General features: G+C 40.0%; 1 long non-coding RNA gene, 13 other non-coding genes and 3 pseudogenes across 22 annotated transcripts in view; all 17 read left to right on the forward strand.

Annotated features, from left to right (window-relative positions):
- LOC117550089 overlaps positions 1-18,769 on the forward strand; it is a 42,683-nt gene extending 23,914 nt beyond the window's left edge. For 2 of the 9 annotated variants that reach the window (XR_004569570.1, XR_004569566.1), the window contains 24 exons: positions 10,071-10,107; positions 10,399-10,438; positions 10,615-10,652; positions 10,828-10,870; positions 11,101-11,158; positions 11,381-11,423; positions 11,610-11,699; positions 12,079-12,138; positions 12,319-12,376; positions 13,151-13,185; positions 13,477-13,516; positions 13,693-13,730; positions 13,912-13,954; positions 14,185-14,242; positions 14,465-14,507; positions 14,694-14,783; positions 15,663-15,722; positions 16,546-16,599; positions 17,091-17,150; positions 17,331-17,389; positions 17,571-17,682; positions 17,911-17,953; positions 18,150-18,202; positions 18,562-18,769. This is a non-coding gene — a long non-coding RNA (uncharacterized LOC117550089). Of the gene's footprint in view, positions 1-10,070; positions 10,108-10,398; positions 10,439-10,614; positions 10,653-10,809; positions 10,871-11,100; positions 11,159-11,380; positions 11,424-11,609; positions 11,700-12,078; positions 12,139-12,318; positions 12,377-13,150; positions 13,186-13,476; positions 13,517-13,692; positions 13,731-13,893; positions 13,955-14,184; positions 14,243-14,464; positions 14,508-14,693; positions 14,784-15,662; positions 15,723-16,545; positions 16,600-17,090; positions 17,151-17,330; positions 17,390-17,570; positions 17,683-17,910; positions 17,954-18,149; positions 18,203-18,561 lie in introns of all 9 variants that reach the window. The other 7 variants (XR_004569608.1, XR_004569594.1, XR_004569603.1 and 4 more) reach the window with 7 other exon arrangements.
- LOC117532878 lies at positions 10,209-10,280 on the forward strand. Its single transcript, XR_004566954.1, has one exon. It is a non-coding gene; the product is annotated as a small nucleolar RNA SNORD26 (small nucleolar RNA).
- LOC117533784 lies at positions 10,923-10,986 on the forward strand. The gene has a single exon (XR_004567115.1). It is a non-coding gene; the product is annotated as a small nucleolar RNA SNORD29 (small nucleolar RNA).
- Positions 11,205-11,268, forward strand: LOC117533836. Its single transcript, XR_004567121.1, has one exon. It is a non-coding gene; the product is annotated as a small nucleolar RNA SNORD29 (small nucleolar RNA).
- On the forward strand, positions 11,926-12,000 carry LOC117533192. The gene has a single exon (XR_004567029.1). It is a non-coding gene; the product is annotated as a small nucleolar RNA SNORD31 (small nucleolar RNA).
- Positions 12,179-12,248, forward strand: LOC117533405 (annotated as a pseudogene).
- On the forward strand, positions 12,424-12,496 carry LOC117533548. The gene has a single exon (XR_004567071.1). It is a non-coding gene; the product is annotated as a small nucleolar RNA SNORD31 (small nucleolar RNA).
- Positions 13,287-13,358, forward strand: LOC117532915. Its single transcript, XR_004566963.1, has one exon. It is a non-coding gene; the product is annotated as a small nucleolar RNA SNORD26 (small nucleolar RNA).
- On the forward strand, positions 14,007-14,070 carry LOC117533877. The gene has a single exon (XR_004567124.1). It is a non-coding gene; the product is annotated as a small nucleolar RNA SNORD29 (small nucleolar RNA).
- On the forward strand, positions 14,289-14,352 carry LOC117532802. The gene has a single exon (XR_004566926.1). It is a non-coding gene; the product is annotated as a small nucleolar RNA SNORD29 (small nucleolar RNA).
- Positions 15,510-15,584, forward strand: LOC117533127. The gene has a single exon (XR_004567018.1). It is a non-coding gene; the product is annotated as a small nucleolar RNA SNORD31 (small nucleolar RNA).
- Positions 15,763-15,832, forward strand: LOC117533449 (annotated as a pseudogene).
- LOC117532836 lies at positions 16,651-16,714 on the forward strand. The gene has a single exon (XR_004566935.1). It is a non-coding gene; the product is annotated as a small nucleolar RNA SNORD29 (small nucleolar RNA).
- On the forward strand, positions 16,952-17,026 carry LOC117533079. The gene has a single exon (XR_004567010.1). It is a non-coding gene; the product is annotated as a small nucleolar RNA SNORD31 (small nucleolar RNA).
- Positions 17,191-17,260, forward strand: LOC117533500 (annotated as a pseudogene).
- On the forward strand, positions 17,735-17,798 carry LOC117532752. The gene has a single exon (XR_004566921.1). It is a non-coding gene; the product is annotated as a small nucleolar RNA SNORD29 (small nucleolar RNA).
- On the forward strand, positions 18,430-18,504 carry LOC117532964. The gene has a single exon (XR_004566983.1). It is a non-coding gene; the product is annotated as a small nucleolar RNA SNORD31 (small nucleolar RNA).
- Positions 18,770-19,387: the final 618 nt, after the last annotated feature.

Below are 19,387 nucleotides of genomic sequence, written 5' to 3' on the forward strand. Positions count from 1 at the left end.
AGAAACATGGAACAGGATTAAGATGGATTTGGAAAGATGGACTAGCCTTCCGAACAGTCTTCGGGCCCGAATATCTATAGTCAAAATGAACATTTTACCCAGGATTAATTTTGTCAGCTCAATGATCCCCCTCTCACCCCCGGTTGACTATTGGAAAAAAATCCAGTCTTTTATTTCGCGCTTTATCTGGAATTCAAAGCGTCCACGACTGAAATTATCCACTATACAGAGGAGGAGGGAAGGTGGTGGTCTGGCGGTGCCTAATTTTAAATTGTATTTTTGGTCATTTGTGCTTCGTCCGTTACTGGTGTGGCTTAACCCTAATGCTTCCGTTTCTTGGCGTAATATAGAGGAAAATATCGTACAACCTTGGAACCTGCAGGATATCCTTTTTGCCAATTTAACAAATAGGCAATGTCAACTACGCTTTGGCCCTATAGTTTCACATCTCATCAAGATATGTCGCACAGCTGAATCACAATGTAAGATTTCCTGCAAGTGGCACACACTTTCTCCTATATATAATAATAAAGGTCTGCTAATTGGTGGGAGACCTGTCTCATCCTCTCATTGGAGCAACAGCAGTATTCACCACTTGAGTGACATTTATGATAACAGGGGCTTGTGTTCCTTTCAAGAAATTAAGAGTGCATTCAATCTGCCAGGTATAGCTCGTTTTTCTTCTATTTGCAGCTCAGATCTGCTCTCAAGGCACATGGTGTCCCATGGCAACAACCTATACCCGTTCATCCTCTTTATAAGTTGTTTACTGTACAAGGGAAAAACAGGGGTATGGTGTCTACACTGTATAATTTCTTTCTGGAGGCTTCCTACGATAACCTACAGCTGGACAGAGTATGGAGATGTGACTGCCCAGTTTTAGACCCTGATTTCAGTTGGGAGGGTGTTTGGTCAAGCATAAAAGAAGCTTCTCGGAATCCCGATCACCAACAGATTCACTTTAACTATGTCCACAGAACATATCTTACCCCACGTAAACTTCACTGTATGAAAATGATAGACGATCCCTCATGTAGTTTATGCACTATGAAGTCCCCTGGCACGTTTATGCACATGATGTGGGACTGTCCCCCAGTCGCTCTATTCTGGACTAAAGTGGCTTCTGGCATGTCACGTGTGCTCTCAGTGACAGTGCCGGTGACTGCACCCGCTCTACTATTGAATGATCTGTCAAAGCTCAATATCACCAAGCTTAAGATGCGCATCTTACTAGCTGGCCTAACAGCTGCAAAAAAGATGGTTGCGGTTCGATGGAAGCCTCCTAATTCCCTCACCTTCAGACACTGGGTCCTTGCATCCCTGGATGTTGTTTATCTAGAGTTGTCAACTGCCCGAATAAATAGGACAAATGACACTAATATAAACAATTGGCGCTCTGCAGTCGATTCCTTCAAAGATCTTTTAGAATGATTTCTCCCTTTCCATAATCCACAGCCTTTTCAATTGCGACCTTTGCGTTTCCCTGTGTGTGTGTGTGTGTGTGTGTATGTGTGTTTATATGTCTGGGAGGGAGGGTAGGGTTTATTTTATTTTCGTTGTCTTGTGTGTTCTGAATTCTGCATTTTGTATATTTTGTAAGTAATTATTTTTATCTAATTTTGTTTCTCTTGTGTACTTTCAGTTATTTCATTTAAGGAAAAAAAAATAAAATGTTGTGCTTGTAGTTGTACATGTCGTGTATTAACATCAATAAAAATTTGATCACAAAAAAAGATTAGCTGTGGGTAGTGTTCCAAGAAGTGATGCTTAGGAAGCAAGTTGGAGTCTGGGAAAATCTCCTTAAACCGTACTCTATGCTCAGAGATTTTGAAATTAAAATAAGCTATCGTTTCGTCAGTGTGCACCGGTGTGACAACAAGGTCAACTATGTCCTTCAAGTCAGTGAGGAGATTCCAGGCAGGTTCATCAGCAGGCACTTTCTGTCCCAGGAGGAGCGGCAAAAACCTGATCAAACTCCAATTCTCTTGAGAATTGCCACCAACTGTTCTCCTTGTTGAATAGGTAAGAGGCACAGGATGGGGACAGTTTGTTTTATCTGTCCACTTGAAGGGGAACGTTTTTATAGAGTCATTCAAAAATTCCAAAGTAAAGTACTTCTTCGAGGTGAACTCAGAGAGACAAAGAGCTATTTCACGAGGAACAATTCCTTCAAATAGATCATGAACGATGTCTGGTGGAAAGCCAGTTGTGACATTAAAATGAGCAAATTTTTCCGACAAAACACACCTCCTCTTAATACCAAAACAATTGGCCAATGATTCTTCCTCAAGTGTTTTAAGATGTCTTGCGTGACCCTCCTCTGTCCTCAAAGAGAATGCTCCACTTCCTACGTCCCTCGTTTGAAAATCTAATTTCCGAGCTGTACAAAACCTACAAACATAAGCACTCGAAAAACTCTCCACAAAACCAGCAAGACTATGAGCACCTAGGTTGTCAGCACCAACACATTGCACTGTTCCCTTTACACATTTTCCTAACTTGGCCACAAATATTCCATGTTGCTCTAAAATAATGATATCATTAATCAAAGGTTCAAGAACTGCCTTGTATCCATACAACTTTACATCATCACTTTTGATCAATGTAGCCAAGTAGATTGATGACAATGAAGAGTGTGAACCAGGTGGAAGATTGCCTAAAATCCAGTATATGGCACAGATTTTATGTATTTTGCGCGAAGTCCTAAGGGGATTACAAACCTCAAAATCATCTATGTACAGAATTAATGAAACTGCACACTCATTTGATAAAAGACTGTTTTCTTTAAAGTTCGCACCATCCCAGAGACATCTGTATACCTGCCTCTCACTTGACACTGATTGAAGTTTCTCTTTTAAATTAACTGCATTGCTGAGGATAGTCTCACAATTCAAAACCTGCTGCAACGTTTTTAGTACAGGAATATATTGAAAGGACCTTCTGTTCTTTCGGTCAATTACATATTCTACTGGTTCCACTACACAGAACTTACTTCTATAATATTTGTTGCGCCTCCATGCAGTAGATAATGGGCCTTCTTTTCCAATAACAAGTTGAATAGGATGTGAGGTACAGAGTTCTGTCGCTAACTCTTAGACAAGTGATTCATCTACCCGACAGTTATGATCCACAAAAAACTGAGTGATAGTCTCCTGAGTGACCGGCACAGACACAGTCCCAATGAGATATTGCAGTTCCTCAAGGAGTATATTTACAGCTGCACTTGACACCAGGTAGCTATGTTCCAATTTCAGTAAAACTGAGGCTAATTTTAGCTCAACATCTTTTCTCAAATCTCTAGGTTCTTCAAAAGTTAGTTCTTCAAATTGTAAATCCTCATTTAACTCAGTGTCACTGTTAACTGAATCCAAAGCAGAAGGATTGAAGAGTGATCTGTGAACTATTCCAGGTTTTAAATCTCTAACTGTACACACTTTGTGTTTTCTCCATTTATGAGTGTGGAAACTTCCATATATGTTGGTTTGATATGAACAATCAACATAAATACAAGGAACTAATTAATTATTTTTCAAATGTTGGCCAATGTGGTGAAAAAAGTCTGTTTCAGTAGCAAGTTGATTTTCGTCACAAAGATGGCACTTAAAATGCGAGATATCTGCTCTTGAGGATTGCTGAGAAGGGTGTTGTGTACAAAGATGCTTCAGTAGTGCATTCCATGTTTTACATGAAAATGGGCAGTTTTCATATAGGCAGGGATAAGAATGGTGCCTTCCATAATGTTGATGATCTAGTCTATAATATTTTAGCAGTTCAGATCTTCTGGTACATGAATAGCCACAGTCCTTGCATCTCCACATCCATCAAATAACCAATAACTCCCATTGAAAAATGAAATCCCCAAAAAAGCAAAAATCCCCAAAAAGTTTCAACTGTATGTCCAACCGTAACAGCAGCGATGAGAGGGTTGAGGCTGAAGATATAGATGTTTCCACTCGAGGAAACCAATATCCTAGATAGGAGTGAGAGGAGTCTGAAAGAGGGAGAAAAAAAGAGAGATTAACTCATAGTCTTCAAAAACATCACCAATAGAAATGCTCAAATCAATGGCAACGTAGAACCTTTCTTTTTAAAGATAGCTGTAGATTTTATTGCTCTTCCTCTTACTACTCTTTTTAACCTCTCCCTCAGCACAAATGCAATTCCAAAAGTATGGAAGTCAGCTTATGTCTTGCCTTTACTAAAAGGAGGGGAGGCAACTATTTAAAATAACTATAGGCCAATCTCTAAATTGTCAGTTCTGGCGAAGGTGCTCGAACGCCTAGTGAGTGAACAGGTAAAGGAGTTTTTATGTAAAAATGTCTAAACATCAGTCAGGCTTCAGAAAACAACATAGCACCATCACTGCCACAATGAAAGTGGTGAATGACATTACGAGTATTTTAGACAATAAGCAGAGTTGTGCAGCTCTATTTATTGACCTTTCCAAAGCGTTTGATACCGTCGATCATCGCATCTTGAAGCAGAGGCTACTCAGTATTGGCATATCCAGCCATGCAGTGGGTTGGTTTGTGAACTACCTCTCTGAAAGGTTCCAATGTGTTCACTTTGATGGGCTGTCTTCTGAGTGGTTAAACATTGCTAATGGTGTTCCTCAAGGTTCTGTTTTAGGTCCACTTTTATTCTCCATATATATCAACAGTTTAGGTGAAAATGTGGATGAAGCTACTTTACATTTGTATGCTGATGATACCGTGATGTATTGTGCAGGTTCCTCCATTAAGGAGGCTGGTGTTAAATTACAGGCTGTTTTTAACATTATTCAGACTCAGCTTGCTGAACTTAAGCTTATTTTAAATGTTGATAAAACCAAGGTAATGCTATTTTCAAAAGCTAAAAAGACACCAGAGCCTGTTTTGGATATTGTTACTATGCAAGGACAAGTACTTGAAGTGGTTACCAGTTATAAATACCTAGGTATCTGGCTGGATGATTGTCTTACTTTTAAACTTCATGTCAATAACCTGCTTAAAAAGCTGAGGGTTAGACTAGTTTTCTTTTTCAGAAACAAGTCCTGTTTCTCTTTTGAAGCCAGGAAAAGGCTAGTCACTGTGACCTTTTTACCTGTGCTGGACTATGGTGATTTGTTGTATATGAATGCACCTGCCTATTGCCTGAACAAGTTAGATGCCGCCTATCACAGCGCACTGAGATTTGTCACAAATTGTAAAGCACTTACTCATCACTGTACCCTGTATGCCAAGGCAGGTCTGCCATCACTTACTGTAAAGAGGCTCAGTCATTGGTACATTTTTATTTATAAAGCTTTGGTGGGTAAACTCCCATATTATATCTGCTCTCTGATAACACAGAGAGTTGCAAGCAGCTATTGTCTGAGATTGCATGATGTAGTATTGTTAGATGTGCCAAGAGCAAGGACTGTCTTAGGTAAGACAGCTTTTATGTGCGCAGCTCCATTTGCTTGGAACAGTCTTCAGCAAGAATTGAAACTGAGCAATCTCATTCCTCTGCATGTTTTTAAAGCTAGGCTAAATGAAATGCTCGTTGATACTATGGCCACTTGTAAATGTCTATAACTATGCAAATGTATCCTGTAAATATAATGTATAATGTCCTTTATTGTTTTATGTTTCATGTGGAACGATATGCTGCAGGTCTCCCTGGAAAAAGAGATCTATGATATCAATGGGACCAATCTGGTTAAATAAAGGTTTGAAATGAAAAATGAAATGAAATGGCAGAATATAATTTAACTTTAATGCAATCAATATAGTTGTTGAAGACCTTTTTGTGCGTTCAGGCTTAGTTTAGGATTAAGTCATCTAGCTATATTTTTTATCTACGATTGTACACACCTATAGTAAAGTTAACAGTGTTTTTCGATTGGAAATTTCATATCTTGTTTGTCAAATTGACATTACATTACAAATTGCTGGGTGCGTCATTGTCTTTATCATTTTGAGATGCTCAGAGAGCAGACTCTTCTCACCTCCCATCTTAGTTAATATTATTAGCAGGGTGGGCAATTATTTTTCCTGGGGGGCAAACAACCCAGATTGTTGCAGGGTGCCAAACAAATGAAGCCTTCCGAGTAAATCGCCAGAACGCTGACACCTCCTCATCTCCACCGCTCCCATGTTTTCTTTTGTGTTGCCATAAGTTAGTCTCTCTGCGTTTGTGTGCTGGGCGAATGCTAATGCTAATAATGCTAATGCGAGGATAATAAAATGGCGGCTCTACAAAACATTTCAGAGTTTTACGGGGCGTGGTTTGCAATCGCCCAGCCAATCAGAACTGTGGTACTTTTTTCCCCCAGGAAAGTACCTGCTCTCAGCAGGCGCTAAAAATGGGGTGAAAAGTTCCCGGCACTTACTAGTTATTTTTTTGGTGTGAACGCGACATCAGGGGTACTAACGGAACTAAACGCGAAAAGTACGGGTGAAAAGTACGGGTGAAAAGTACGGGTGAAAACTACGGGTGAAAAGTACTCGGTGTGAAGTACTATTTAAGTTTACTATTCAGTCGGCGCCCTTTTGGCCCTTTTGTTTGTTCAGGCTGCGTGCCTTCCATTTTGTTTCACCTTGCTTTATAATAAAACTACTTATAACTAATTCCATTCTGGTGTATGTTGCTTTCCTCTTCCCCTAGTTGGGACGTAAATTACATACATGGGGGCTCGTCCGGGATAAATAATTTAATTCCTGGGGTTATAAGTGTTTTTTTATTGCTAAAAACAATTTGGTGGATTTTGTGTGCAGTTTCTGAATATGGCACTTGGTCTGTCCGTCCTATGAGCATCTGGACCTGTGTCGTAAGGGCGACTTATTTGAGATAGCGCAACATTTCAGTCTCCCAGTGGAAAAACAATTATTAAAAAAAGAGTTACAGGCTCTGGTGGTGGATGAGTTGGTGGAAAGGGGTTTTCTGGTGCTGCCTGCATAAGCTGAGCTCACTGTGCCTAATGTCCTGCCTAAAGGAGAAGGTGGTGATGGCGAAGGCGGCGGGCAGTTTGAAGCACCGTCCACGCCGCCTCGTTACAATCCACCGTCTCCTGGCAGCTCAGACTCTCGGGAAGGGAGTAAACTGAAGGTCCGTCTCGCCCGTCTTCAGTTGGAGGCGGCAGATAAGGAGAGCCAGATACAGTTCCAGCTAGAGGTGCGGAGGCTAGAAATTGGGGCAGACAAGGAAGTCAGGATGCGTCAGCTGGAGCCAGACTCCCAACTGCGCGCATCCGGTGCTTCTGATCCTGCCGGAAGAAACTTGCCATTTCCAGCTCATTCACCTGCCTTTGACATGAGTAACAATATTTCGCTAGTGCCAACCTTCTGTGAGACTGAGGTGGATGCCTATTTTGGTGCCTTCGAGCGCATTGCTACCGCAAGAAAAGTTTGCCTGATCGCATTGTTATGTACGTGAATGAACAAAAGGTAAACTCTCTCTCTGCTGCTGCTGTGTTAGCCGATGAATATGTGTTGACGCATACATCTGTGTTTTCCCCTGTCGCTACTGAGAGGTCACGCCGTGTGTCTGCCGCACCATCTACTGAGCCGTTGAATGTGTATAATGTAACCAGAGAGGAGAGAGAGTGTTTTTACTATCACCAACCTGGACATGTCATCGCCAACTGTGCAGCGCTGAAGCGTAAAGAACAGCGGCAGAATATGGCCCAGCCAAAAAGCATTGGCCTGGTTACACACACAAGTGCACAGGCAAGTAAAAGTGACTCTGATGTCTCATTGCCTGAGCCTGTGTTTGTGCCGGTGCTTCCAGATAAAGCTGTGTTCGAGGAGAAGCCAGTTTGTGATGTTAGTGTGTGTTATTAGGCAGGTTAGTTTGTGATGTTAGTGTGTGTTATTAGGCAGGTTGAGTTTGTGATGTTAGTGTGTGTTATTAGGTAGGGTTGTTTAGTGATGTTAGAATGTGTGTTATTAGGAGTTTCGTTAGTGTGCTAGGTTCACAAAACCTGTGGGTTTGTGTCTTAAGGGGGGAGTGTTACGGCTGCTGCCTTTCTGGTCGTCTCCGGTCTTATATGTAAATGAGCTGTGCGGGTGCCCTGACGTCATTGGCTGCAATCTCCTGGTCCGCCTCCCGAAGATTGTGATTGGAGCACGCCGGGCCCGACGCACTCCAATCGCAGCACACAGCCGGCGCGCACCTGCTGGAGATTACTTCAAAGCCTGTGGCTGACGATCACTCTGGAGACTCTGCTGGGTGAGCGGAGGCCTCTCGCTAGTTGCTAGTTTGTGTGTGAATTTGTTGACAGTAGGTTAACTTGTGTGGTCCGTGTTGATCCGTGTTATTGTGATTAGATGTGTCTCGATTAGTTTAGTGTTGTGTGACTGTTGTAATCTAATTCAGTTGTGTTTTTTTACAGCTTCCTGTATTTATACTGTACCACTTTGACAGTGAGGGTTTTAGTTGCTATTTAGTTCGTTATTATCTATTCCTTTGTATGTAAACAGGCTCCCTTTGTTAGAGTCCTCCTTTTGTTTGTTCATTAGTTAAGTCGGCGCCCTTTTGGTCCGTTTGTTTGTTCAGGCTGCGTGCCTTCCATTTTGTTTCACCTTGCTTTATAATAAAACTACTTATAACTATTACCAATTCCATTCTGGTGTATGTTGCTTTCCTTTTCCCCTAGTCGGGACGTAACAATAGCATAGGCTAATGGAGATGCAGTTATTTCCAGCATTCTTTATTTACCATTCATTCAAGTATTTTATGACTTTTATCTGCTAATGTACAGGAGGAAGAGTGATACACTGTCTGTCTAGTTGGCTTACATAACAGTTAAAGTTTACAGCCTAAAAAACATGGAGCATTTCCCCCCTTTTATTCATTTTTATGTCAATTTGCACATTTCATGGTGATTCTCAGCCTCTCCCCTTAACTCCTAACAGTCATCATCATGTCAACCACAACACAGAGAAATACTGATAGAAATGTGTGTGTAGTTGTTGATACATTGCTGACAGAGGGAACTACATTTGAATACAGATTTAAGAAATATTATTTTTTGAGCATGTAATAAGCATGTTTTGTCTTGACTATATTACAACTATATTATAATATATTATTTATATTATTGAATTGATTATGATTATTAGTAGAAGTAGTTTATTTGCATTAACTATATTCTAATCTTTTTGAGGCTAGTATTTGGCAGGAAATGCAGACGTATTCACCTGTAAACGCATACTGAACGACATACATGCACATTTACCATTTACCTCACTGTATAAAAAAGTAACTGTGTTGATAATAATAATAAACAGGAATTATATTTGCAAAGTAGCCTACTTTGTTTCCAAAAAAAATGTTTTCACTCCTGTTGGTTGGTTGGGGGGGGGCCTCATCTCACAATGTCGCTTGGGGTCCCAAGTTGGTCAGGGGCGGCCCTGTGTGTGTGTGTGTCTGCTCGGGCGTATAAATGCGCGTGCTCCAGTGCTTGGATGTTGAAGCCCAGCGTCGGGGAGATGGTGCTGCTCACTGACTGCTTCGCCATTACTCTTCATCAGGATTTCAGGATGGTCGTCTTCCTAGCGTTATCCACACTTCTGCACGCACCAGGTTAAAGAAACAACCCTATCACACCTGATTGTTAAATAGTACGTGTTTATTATAATATGTAAGATTAGTAACCTACTGCTGTGACATTAAAATTAATATGCAATTGAGCTTTTACACTTTTCTACCAATTTACACTCCCCAGTGGTGTGTTAGCTTTTATCTCATGCTCAGCACCGAGCTAGCTGTTCACTATCCTGCCGGATGTTCTCTAAATGCTGTATGTAGTATTTAGTGACATTTTTAACTCGTTTTTAGACTCTTATTAAAAATGGCTGCCGCTCGTTTGCTGTGACCGCAGTGTCTCTCAATGATGATAATTACACAGACCTGTACTGAATGACTGTGACTGGACTTAATTATTCTGATGTGAGACACTTTAAAGTGATGTTTGCCGACTCATGTCGTTCTGCAACATGGATGTATAATAAGAAGTCCTGCACACGTGGAGTGGTCACGTGGCGGCCTACAGAGGAAATGACATGCTAGCTACACCCCGCTAAAGCATTCTTCCTTTTTGTTTCTAGATGGGGAAGAACGATCCACAGACTGCTTGCTGCAAAGGTAAATTATCCACACCATGTGGCTCGTTAACATATATATGGTCAGATGTTCTTTAAATGGCTGTGAAAGCAGGGTGTAACATGGAGTCTCAGACTCTCATGCTACAGTGATGTTTCAATTGAACTCTCTCACTGAAATCTTTTGTGGAAAACATAACTCAAACTCTGAGTAGCATAACTCCTGCCGAATTAGCTTTGAATAAACTTCGTTAATGGATTCTGAGCAGCACATGGGCTCCACCTAATGCATCGTGTAATGCGATAATCAAACTGATTTTTAATTTTTCTTTAGATTGGCCTGCGCTCTTCTAATCGGCTGCAAGTGCACTGAGGTGAGTGAAATGTGGCTTAAGAGTTTATTCTGTCTTGGAGTGTAAATATGATGATCATTTGACAAGCATATGTCTGATTTCAGTGATGTCAACATTTAATCTGATTACCGCTAAATGAACTGATAGAAATAATAAAAAATGTAAGCAGGTGGTTTAAACTCTCTTTGTTTCTCAAGATGCTTTGGGCAAGGACAACACAGGAATATTTCAACATGTAAATGATTTGAAGAAATACTGTTTGAAAGCATGAAATTGTGTAAAACCGTCAAACATCTGGACGATAATGTCACATGGCAGTTTCTCACCAAAGCCCTGATCAAATATTTCAATTGTGATTTGCCACAAAAGTAATATTTTGACCTCTACTAAAGTCCCAATTTCTTATTCAGTGCCTCGTACCAGTGGATGTGTGAAGCTGAGAAAAGCTGAACGGTGAGTCTCCTTTACTCTTTATTTTTATTCTTCATGTCATTTCATAATGCAGTTCCAATGATGATGAACTTAGCTCACTTTGAACCGATGTGAAACGACACGAACAACTGAGAAACTGCATTATTTATTATCTGTTTAATTTTGGAGCTCCTGATCTATGTAGCTAACTTGTGTTAACAATTGGAGAAATGTAGATGCATAGTTAAAATGTACCCGTATTCTGCCAACAGATGAATTGACTGAAGGAATCTTTTGTGAAGCTGAGGACATGCTGAGAAAATGTTTAGGGTGAGTCTCCTTTACTCCTTATTCTTCATGTCATTTCATAATGCAGTTCCAATGATGATGAACTTAGCTCACTTTGAACCGATGTGAAACGACACGAACAACTGAGAAACTGCATTATTTAATTTGTTTGCTTTATCTTGCCTCCTGGTCGATGTAGCTAACTTGTTTAAAATTGTAGAAGTGGAGATGCATAGTTAAAATGTACCTGTATTCTGCCAACAGATGAATTGACTGAAGGCCTAAAGCTGTGCTGCTGAGTTCAAAGGTAAGCTGTCCTGACTCTAAACACAGAACCAACAGCCATTATTCCAGCCTTGCTGAAAATGATGAGATATATCTATGGAATCTCGTTCGTCTGAACTCCTGTTGAGAAAATCTATATCTGACATCAGTACACGTCATCTTAAACTGTTAAAATGTTGTGCTGACACGTGACCTTTGTCTCTTGCAGATGCCTCTCTGGAACATGATGCTCACTGCTCTAAAGGTCAGCATCAATGCTGAACTGGGAACCCTAGTTATCAGGATGGCCCAAGCGAATGTAAGTATCTTGTGATTAGTCAAATACTTATAATCAGTTACTCACCCTGGCTTGCCTGGACGCCTTGAAAAAAAACATGCATCTCATACACTTCCCCAAGTCGTGAGATGCTTTGTCAACAGATATGCTGTTAAGGTTGTAAAATGAATTCACTGGAGGAATGGAAGAAACTTTATGAAAGTAACAGGGTGAATAATTGATATTAATAAATGATTAGTATTCCTTGCGTCAAAGTGATGAGTTTCTAATTACCGCCCCAGTCTGATAATTCATGACTGATTGGTTACCCCTCTGATAAAACAAGATTTAAAGTACTTATGACTTCAGGAGAGTTCACTGGGTTTGCTAACTCAGCCTTCTTTTTATTTACCTGTTGCAGGTGTGACACCATCTGATGCAATCTGACTCGTGGATCAGCACCGCTGCAGGACTGCTGCAGGTACATGATAAACATGTTTGCTTTCAGAGCGGCTGCACATGTCTAAAGTGATGATTTCCTTATTACCGCCCCAGTCTGAAAATTCATGACTGATTGGTTACCGAACTGATTAAACAAGAATTCAAATGGCTCTGATTCATGTGAGGTGGCTTTGAATAACTCGTCCTTTACTTGTTGCAGGTGTGACGCCGTCTGACTGTAGTCGTGTGTGTGGGGAACAGGTGCAGGACTGCTGCAGGTACATTATCAAATGTTGTCTTTCAGAGCTGCTGCACAAGTCTAATGTCTAAAGTGGTGATTTCCTTATAACGGCCCCAGTCTGAACTGTCATGACTGATTGGTACTTCTCTGATTTAAAAATTAAATACTTTAGTGTCCGTATTTACTTTACACGTTTTAACGACAGTGCTTTAATGTTAAAGCCCCTCGTCGGCGAGATGGTGCTCACGTCCCCTCCATTAAACTTCTTCAGACTGTTATCCAGACCTCTGCACGCACCAGGTTAAAAAAACAATCATCTCGCACACCTGATTGTTAAATAATACGTGTTTATTGTAAGATTAGTAAAATACTGCTGTGACATTAAAATTCATATGCAATTGAACTTTTCTACTAATTTACACTCCCCAGTGGCGTGTTAGCTTTTATCTCATGCTCAGCACCGAGCTAGCTGTTCACTATCCTGCCGGATGTTCTCTAAATGCTGTATGTAGTATTTAGTGACATTTTTAACTCGTTTTTAGACTCTTATTAAAAATGGCTGCCGCTCGTTTGCTGTGACCGCAGTGTCTCTCAATGATGATAATTACACAGACCTGTACTGAATGACTGTGACTGGACTTAATTATTCTGATGTGAGACACTTTAAAGTGATGTTTGCCGACTCATGTCGTTCTGCAACATGGATGTATAATAAGAAGTCCTGCACACGTGGAGTGGTCACGTGGCGGCCTACAGAGGAAATGACATGCTAGCTACACCCCGCTAAAGCATTCTTCCTTTTTGTTTCTAGATGGGGAAGAACGATCCAGACTGCTTGCTGCAAAGGTAAATTATCCACACCATGTGGCTCGTTAACATATATATGGTCAGATGTTCTTTAAATGGCTGTGAAAGCAGGGTGTAACATGGAGTCTCAGACTCTCATGCTACAGTGATGTTTCAATTGAACTCTCTCACTGAAATCTTTTGTGGAAAACATAACTCAAACTCTGAGTAGCATAACTCCTGCCGAATTAGCTTTGAATAAACTTCGTTAATGGATTCTGAGCAGCACATGGGCTCCACCTAATGCATCGTGTAATGCGATAATCAAACTGATTTTTTATTTTTCTTTAGATTGGCCTGCGCTCTTCTAATCGGCTGCAAGTGCACTGAGGTGAGTGAAATGTGGCTTAAGAGTTTATTCTGTCTTGGAGTGTAAATATGATGATCATTTGACAAGCATATGTCTGATTTCAGTGATGTCAACATTTAATCTGATTACCGCTAAATGAACTGATAGAAATAATAAAAAATGTAAGCAGGTGGTTTAAACTCTCTTTGTTTCTCAAGATGCTTTGGGCAAGGACAACACAGGAATATTTCAACATGTAAGTGTAAATGATTTGAAGAAATACTGTTTGAAAGCATGAAATTGTGTAAAACCGTCAAACATCTGGACGATAATGTCACATGGCAGTTTCTCACCAAAGCCCTGATCAAATATTTCAATTGTGATTTGCCACAAAAGTAATATTTTGACCTCTACTAAAGTCCCAATTTCTTATTCAGTGCCTCGTACCAGTGGATGTGTGAAGCTGAGAAAAGCTGAATGGTGAGTCTCCTTTACTCTTTATTTGTATTCTTCATGTCATTTTATAATGCAGTTCCAATGATGATGAACTTAGCTCACTTTGAACCGATGTGAAACGACACGAACAACTGAGAAACTGCATTATTTATTATCTGTTTAATTTTGGAGCTCCTGATCTATGTAGCTAACTTGTGTTAACAATTGGAGAAATGTAGATGCATAGTTAAAATGTACCCGTATTCTGCCAACAGATGAATTGACTGAAGGAATCTTTTGTGAAGCTGAGGACATGCTGAGAAAATGTTTAGGGTGAGTCTCCTTTACTCCTTATTCTACATGTCATTTCATAATGCAGTTCCAATGATGATGAACTTAGCTCACTTTGAACCGATGTGAAACGACACGAACAACTGAGAAACTGCATTATTTAATTTGTTTGCTTTATCTTGCCTCCTGGTCGATGTAGCTAACTTGTTTAAAATTGTAGAAATGTAGATGCATAGTTAAAATGTACCTGTATTCTGCCAACAGATGAATTGACTGAAGGCCTAAAGCTGTGCTGCTGAGTTCAAAGGTAAGCTGTCCTGACTCTAAACACAGAACCAACAGCCATTATTCCAGCCTTGCTGAAAATGATGAGATATATCTATGGAATCTCGTTCGTCTGAACTCCTGTTGAGAAAATCTATATCTGACATCAGTACACGTCAACTTAAACTGTTAAAATGTTGTGCTGACACGTGACCTTTGTCTCTTGCAGATGCCTCTCTGGATCATGATGCTCACTGCTCTAAAGGTCAGCATCAATGCTGAACTGGGAACCCTAGTTATCAGGATGGCCCAAGCGAATGTAAGTATCTTGTGATTAGTCAAATACTTATAATCAGTTACTCACCCTGGCTTGACTTGAAAAAACATTCATCTCATTAGGGCTGTATCCGAATATTTGGTCGTTGGCCTATTCGGTTTTCGTTATTCTTTATTTTTCTTCTAAATGTATGCTATCAATATAGGTGACTTGACACATTCTTTTACTATATTTATACTTTTTAATTGCACTGTTAAAATGCGGAAAATATATACAATCACAGCTTGGGCGCCTCACATCGCTTTCACTCACAGCGTCACGAACGTCACGCTTCACACTCACCTGAAAACAAAATGCCGAAGACCTCAGCTGTGTGGGACCATTTTAAATTGGACGAAGGCAGTGTGCCAAATATGCAATATGAAACTGGCCTACCACGGTGGTACAACGACTATGAAAAGTCACCTGAATGCTTTAAGTAGTAGCTTAGCTGTTGTCCAGTTGCCATGATGAAGCTGCTTTATCTGCCGTTCAAACGGTAACGTTACACATGCGTGTTGAAGTGCACCGAATATTCGCTGCCGAATATCCAGAGCCCGAAAAATGGTATTCGGGACAGCCCTAAATCTCATACACCTCCAAGTTGTGAGATGCTTTGTAGACAGATGTGCTGTTAAGGTCCTAAAATGCATTCACTGGAGGAATGGAAGAAACTTTATGAAAGTAACAGGGTGAATAATTGATGTTCAAAATGTTTAGTATTCCTTGCGTCAAAGTGATGAGTTTCTAATTACCGCCCCAGTCTGATAATTCATGACTGATTGGTTACCCCTCTGATAAAACAAGATTTAAAGTACTTATGACTTCAGGAGAGTTCACTGGGTTTGCTAACTCAGCCTTCTTTTTATTTACCTGTTGCAGGTGTGACACCATCTGATGCAATCTGACTCGTGGATCAGCACCGCTGCAGGACTGCTGCAGGTACATGATAAACATGTTTGCTTTCAGAGCGGCTGCACATGTCTAAAGTGATGATTTCCTTATTACCGCCCCAGTCTGAAAATTCATGACTGATTGGTTACCGAACTGATTAAACGATGACATACTTTAGTGTCTTAATTTATTTTACACGTTTTTAACTACAGTGCTTTAATGTTAAAGCCCAGCACCAGGGAGATGGTGCTCACGTCCCCTTTATTAAACTTCTTCAGACTGTTATCTAGACCTCTGCACGCAACAGGTTAAAGAAACAATCATCTCGCACACCTGATTGTTAAATAGTACGTGTTTATTATAATATGTAACATTAGTAAAATACTGCTGTGACATTACAGTCAATATGAAATTGAGCATTTACACTTTTCTACCAATTTACACTCCCCAGTGGTGTGTTAGCTTTTATCTCATGCTCAGCACCGAGCTAGCTTTTCACTATCCTGCCGGATGTTCTCTAAATGCTGTATGTACTAGTATTTAGTGACATTTTTAACTCGTTTTTAGACTCTTATTAAAAATGGCTGCCGCTCGTTTGCTGTGACCGCAGTGTCTCTCAATGATGATAATTACACAGACCTGTACTGAATGACTGTGACTGGACTTAATTATTCTGATGTGAGACACTTTAAAGTGATATTGGCCGACTCATGCCGTCCTGCAACATGGGGAGTGGTCACCTGTTGGCCTTACACATGACAGAGTGTGAATTAATATGAATACTTTTGTCCTTGCCCTGATCAAGCATTTTAATTGTGATTTGCCACAAAAGTAATATTTGGAACTCTAATAAAGTTAATTTCTTATTCAGGGCCTCTTACCAGTGGATGTGTGAATCTGAGGACATGCTGAGAAAGGTTTTAGGGTGAGTCTCCTTTACTCTTTATTTGATTCTACATGTCATTTCATAATGCAGTTCCAATGATGATGAACTTAGCTCACTTTGAACCGATGTGAAACGACACGAACAACTGAGAAACTGCATTATTTAACATTGTTTAATTTTGGAGCTTTATTTTGCCTCTCTTACTATCAGTTACTCACCCTGTTTCCTTACTGTTGAAAAAACATGCATCTCAAACACCTCCCCAAGTCGTGAGATGCTTTGTAAACAGATGTGCTGTAAGTCACTAAAATTAATTCACTGGAGGAATGGAAGAAACTTTATGAAAGTAACAGGGTGAATAATTGATGTTCAAAATGTTTAGTATGCCTTGCGTCAAAGTGATGAGTTTCTAATTACCGCCCCAGTCTGATAATTCATGACTGATAGGTTACCCCTCTGATAAAACAAGATTTCAAATATTTATGATTTCATGTGAGTTCGAGTTTAACTTTTTATTTTACCTGTTGCAGCTGTGATGCAATCTGATGCAATCTGACTCGTGGATCAGCACCGCTGCAGGACTGCTGCAGGTACATGATAAACATGTTTGCTTTCAGAGCGGCTGCACATGTCTAAAGTGATGATTTCCTTATTACCGCCCCAGTCTGAAAATTCATGACTGATTGGTTACCGAACTGATTAAACGAGAATTCAAATGGCTCTGATTCATGTGAGGTGGCTTTGAATAACTCGTCCTTTACTTGTTGCAGGTGTGACGCCGTCTGACTTTAGTGATGTGTGAGAACAGCACGATGCACGACTGCTGCAGGTGAGCTTGCCTTCAGCAGAAATAAACTATCCAATTGATGAATGTTTAAAAGACAAGCATATGTCTGATTTCAGTGATGTCAACCTTTAATCTGATGACCCTTAAATGAACTGATAAAAATGATTGCTTTCCAAGCAGGTGGTTTAAAGTCTCTTTCTCTACTTGGTCTGATTTTCTCAAGATGCTTTAGGGAAGAGCGACACATGTACGGCTCATGGACATCTCAACATGTAAGACTCAATGACTCAAGAAATCATGTGTGAAGCTGTGGACATGCTGAGAACATTTTAAGGGTGAGTCTCCTTACTCTTTATTTTTTATTCTTCATGTCATTTCATAATGCAGTTTCAATGATGATGAACTTAGCTCACTTTGAACCGATGTGAAACGACACGAACAACTGAGAAACTGCATTATTTAATTTGTTTGCTTTATCTTGCCTCCTGGTCGATGTAGCTAACTTGTTTAAAATTGTAGAAGTGGAGATGCATAGTTAAAATGTACCTGTATTCTGCCAACAGATGAATTGACTGAAGGCCTAAAGCTGTGCTGCTGAGTTCAAAGGTAAGCTGTCCTGACTCTAAACACAGAACCAACAGCCATTATTCCAGCCTTGCTGAAAATGATGAGATATATCTATGGAATCTCGTTCGTCTGAACTCCTGTTGAGAAAATCTATATCTGACATCAGTACACGTCATCTTAAACTGTTCAAGACTGTTAAAATGTTGTGCTGACACGTGACCTTTGTCTCTTGCAGATGCCTCTCTGGAACATGATGCTCACTTCTCAACAACAAAGGGGTTTGCCCAGGTGAGTCCTCGTGTATACATGTATACTCTGCTGTCGTAATACCTAACATCTAGACACATTGCATAGTTTCAAGCTGATGTAAGTATCTTGTGATTATTGATGCCAAATACTTATCAATTACTCACCCTGTCTTACCTAGAGTTTTTAAAAAAAACATGCCTCTCACACCTCCACAAGTTGTGAGGTGCAGGGTGAGTAATTGATGTTCAGTGTTGTAGTATTCCTTGCATCAAAGTGATGAGTTTCTAATTACCGCCCCAGTCTGATAATTCATGACTGATTGGTTACCCCTCTGATCAGAACATAAACAAATGGTTGTTTTTTTTGCTACCCGTCTAAAACGTTTTCTTCCTTTGCAGAAACCGGTTGTCATGAAGAGAGGTCCAAAGCCATCTTGTTCTGCAACACAATCCTGCAGTTTTCCAAGCTGTGGTACAGCCTTTCCTGGACATGTTATAGTTTGGAGTGCACAGTTAAATCCTTACTTGTATTTCCAGATTGCTGGAATTTGATACCAAATAAATAAGTGTACGACAGCTCTTAACTGTGATACTTTATTAACACCCAGTTGAAATGGCGTGGTGTAGAAGTTTGTTCAGTGAAGGACAATTGACATCCAACTTTTTCCAACCACAAGTGAGCAATGTATAGCTTGAAAAATTACAAGGAAATGTTAACTTCTGATTAGTTTGACATTAAGTGCATTTATTTTTTTTTGTGAAAATGTAAGTAACCACTTTGTGTCAAATATATTGTGCCATTGTGAAGCGCTTTTGATTATTTGCATTAGTTGACACCAGATCAGCGGTGGGAAAGGTACTCGGATCTTGTAATTGAAGAGTGTTGTAATGCTCCTTTACAATTTTTAAAGTACTGCATTTAAAATGTTACTCAAATGAAGTACAACAGTATTAGCATCTAAAGTACTCACTATGCAGATTAGCCAATTTCTCAATCATATCCTGTTTTGCTTAGGTGTTCATTTTACTAGAGGGTAGTTTGTGCATTTTACCCCAGGTTTAACTCAAATGTTATTTCACATTAATCTGAATCAGTAAAGTAGTTGAGGTACAAAGTAGCAACATTTACAAGTATGTCAACATTATACTCGAGTACAGTAAATCTACCTACTTTTCACCACTGCACCAGACAAATGGAAAATGTTTGTCATGCAATTTCTGACGG

Source organism: Gymnodraco acuticeps, unplaced genomic scaffold (genome assembly GCF_902827175.1).
Source record: "Gymnodraco acuticeps unplaced genomic scaffold, fGymAcu1.1, whole genome shotgun sequence".
Lineage (NCBI taxonomy): Eukaryota > Metazoa > Chordata > Actinopteri > Perciformes > Bathydraconidae > Gymnodraco > Gymnodraco acuticeps.